The sequence below is a fragment of the Cynara cardunculus genome, assembly GCF_001531365.2.
Source record: "Cynara cardunculus var. scolymus isolate 2C chromosome LG 3, CcrdV1, whole genome shotgun sequence".
Taxonomy (NCBI): Eukaryota; Viridiplantae; Streptophyta; class Magnoliopsida; order Asterales; family Asteraceae; genus Cynara; species Cynara cardunculus.
The window spans coordinates 6,394,575-6,398,173 of record NC_037530.1 but is presented as its reverse complement, the minus strand read 5'-3'; positions in this window follow the sequence as shown (position 1 = coordinate 6,398,173).

Sequence of the window (3,599 nt, the reverse complement as noted above, 5' to 3'; positions counted from 1 at the left end):
GAAGCAGTTACGGAATAAATCGAAGCAAATATGTCAAAGAATCGAGATGGCTACCAATTGAAAGAAGTTAAGAGGTGCAGAGGTCCCGATAGATCGAAAATTTCTCGGGGTGAGGCCATCGCTCGAATCACACCTGTGTTTCCGGCGAGTTTCTTCCGTAAATTTGGATACATACATACATACATATATACACATTCATCATAAATCGATAGAGATTAAGAGAAAATTAAACATAGAGAAAAAAGACCAAGTTGTGGTTGACTTTTGACTCTCACTTTGACTTTGCTCAATCACCAAGTTCTTGAAAGAGTATACAAATAGATCTACTTCATACATATATACATACAAATAAACAAGGTTGTAAAAGAAATATACCCTATATATATATATACACACACATATATATATATATACACACATATATATATATACATATATACACATATATATATATATACATATATACACATACATATATACATATATATACACATACATATATACATATATATACACGTACATACATATATGTATGTATATGTATATACATACATATAGCAAGTTTCTGCGATAAAAAGTCAAACTTTGGACAAAATGGACCAAACAAATTTAAGAAAATTATCGGTAGTTTCTCATGTATCTACATGGTAAGACGATATAACAAAGTCTGATTTAGTTCTTATTTAATTTAACGAAGTTTCACTTAATATAACAAGCATCCATTTATTTTTTATATATTGTAAATCTGTTGCCAACTAAATACGTATTCATTCAATATGGCACGAGTTTCTTTCATCTGACATTTTACTATCAAATGCTTTAAGATACAAAATGTTGCCCTAAACCCTTACGTTGAAGCTTGCAAACGGGTTTCATTACAGTACTTGCAATGAAACCTGTAAACGAAGAAATCGATACAATCTAAATAAAGCTTGCAAATATCATTCCTTACATTGTGATGGGAAGGAAGGTGCTATAACACAAACTCCGTCAGGTATGACGTGGTAAAACAGATCTGAAAATTGATTTCTTTAAAACAGAATTTTGACAAAAAATGGATGTAAAGATTTGGTGCAAATTTTGACTAAAAATGCATTTTGGTAATTGGACAACTCTAAAACAAAATTATGAACAAATATGCAATTCCACAACTCTAAAACATATATTTTTTAGTAAAACCAATTTTTGGGGGATTTAGGGTTTAAATTGGTTGCTAGTACCTTTTTTGGTTTGCTTCGGAGCTGTTTGGCAGTTGCTGAATGGTTTTGTGTAGAATCATTAAGTGGTCAAAATGATTAAGAGGCTCTCATGATATAGTGCAAAATGAAATATAATTGTTTGATAATTGTTTACAATGAAATTAGGGCTCTTAATGGTTAAAGGAGTCCCAGGATACAAAATCATTCAGAAGATTTTAGAACTATTAAGAGGCAGACTTTTTTTTTTGCCAAACAAGAGTCAGTCTTAATAAAACTATTAAGAAATAAACAAACAACGTAAACCGGTAATATATTGTATATATGTTGTTTTGCTGCATGTTCTTATATGTGTAAAAGTTCGTTCTTATATGTGTAAAAGTTCTGTTTTGGTATATTGTATCCATATTTTGTATAATGTAATCATATTATATTTTTATGCATAAACATTCTGTTTTAATGTATAACTTATGTATAATCTGTTTATATATATTATAACATTATAATATATATATATATATATATTATATATATATATATATATATATATATATATAGGTGGAGGTTTAAACGAGAACTCTTGTGATTTATGAGAACGCGAGAACAATCCAATAACCTTAAATTTTTTTAATTAATAAATTAACTTATATTAAATATAAATAAATTAATAAGGACAGTAATGTAATTAAGTAATTTTTATTAATTATAATTATTCATTTTTTTTCCTGCACGTTCGTTTCCACTCTCTTCTCTTCTCTTGTGATAATTGTGTGATTGTGTAACCATAACCTATCGAAACCATGATTAATCGAGTGTAACCATAACTTATTGAAACAATGAGTAATCGTTGTGATAAACGTGTGATTGTCTAACCCTAATCAATCGAAACCATGATCAAATTGAGTGCGCAAGTGATGTTATAATAGTGATATCACATGATTATCACATCCATATCACACCAAATCCTTTAGTGGATTTCGCTTGTAATCGTTGTGATAAATGTATGATTGTCTAATCCTAACCTATCGAAATCATGAGTAATCGTTGTGATAAATGTGTGATTGTCTAACCCTAACCGATCGAAACCATAATGAAATCGAGTGCGCTGTTATGATAGTGATATCACATGATTATCACACTCATATCACACCAAATCAGTAGTCGGTTTCCTAAGTTAACCCTAGCCGAGCTTCCTTGTGATAATTGTGTGATAATCACATGATTGGCACGCCCATATCACACCAAATCGTGTTGAAATAAGCGATTACTATAATAGCCCATTATGTTATACAGATTATTGGGTTTAGTGTGATCGTGTTTTTAAAATTTTATCACTTTGAATTTCAATATTACCCTTTTGCCTCTCAAATTTGTTTGAATTGTTTTAATTTCATTTTTAATTTAAAAAATCTTTTAATTTTTATTGTTATCACAATATGAGGTTAATAGGTTGTTCTCGCGTTTTCGTAAATCACAAGAGTTCTCATTTGAACATTTCCCTACATATATATAGAGAGAGAGAGAGAGACTAACTTATAAACTAGATTTATTAAAAGTCTTAAAAACAATTTTTAATGCACAAAGTACTATACATATATGTACAAAGTCTTAAAATTCTTAAAAACAATTCATAATTCATTAAGTACTACTACTTTATGCATTTAGTCTTAAAATCTCTTAATCTATAATTAAGATAATATATAGTACAAGTTACCAATGCACATTATTGTCTTTTCTTTTCATGTTCTCAATATACTTTTGACAACTTTCACTCATACCTTCACCCTCTCATCATACCTCTATGTCTTCTCCCCATCTCCTAAGGTGAGATTCAAACTGATATTCACCATGAGTTATTAAAAATTCTCTCATTCAATTGCTCTAGAACTCTCGGTCTCGATCTCTTGATTGTTTGCTCTTGGTGTAAATCGAACATATTTGTGGAGTCGTTTAAATATGTTGGATTTTAAATATATTGGATTTTAAATTATCATACAATTTTTTTCATCGATAAACTGTAATTGGAATCATAACTCTTATTTATTCAAATAGTATTAATATGTAAAGAACAAGTGTAACTTATATCATCGTTAAATCTTCTCTAATAAAACCAATGAAACTTCAAAATCGTTAAAATTCACGGCTCTCGCGGCATTACACTAAACCATCAATAAGATCTGGAAATGAACGTTTGTGAAGAAAAAAAAAATAGTGTTTTAGTGGTGAATTAAAGTACAAATGACCTCTATTTTGTTCGCTTACTTAAAACAAATTCATGTAAAATTGCTTGCTTATCAACTTATGAATCTGTATAGCTTGGACTGCCATTGAAAATGATGTTGCCACCATTGATGAATTCCGTGAGCTTGCTTGAAATCCTCCGACGGGCTTCTGTTCACCGTC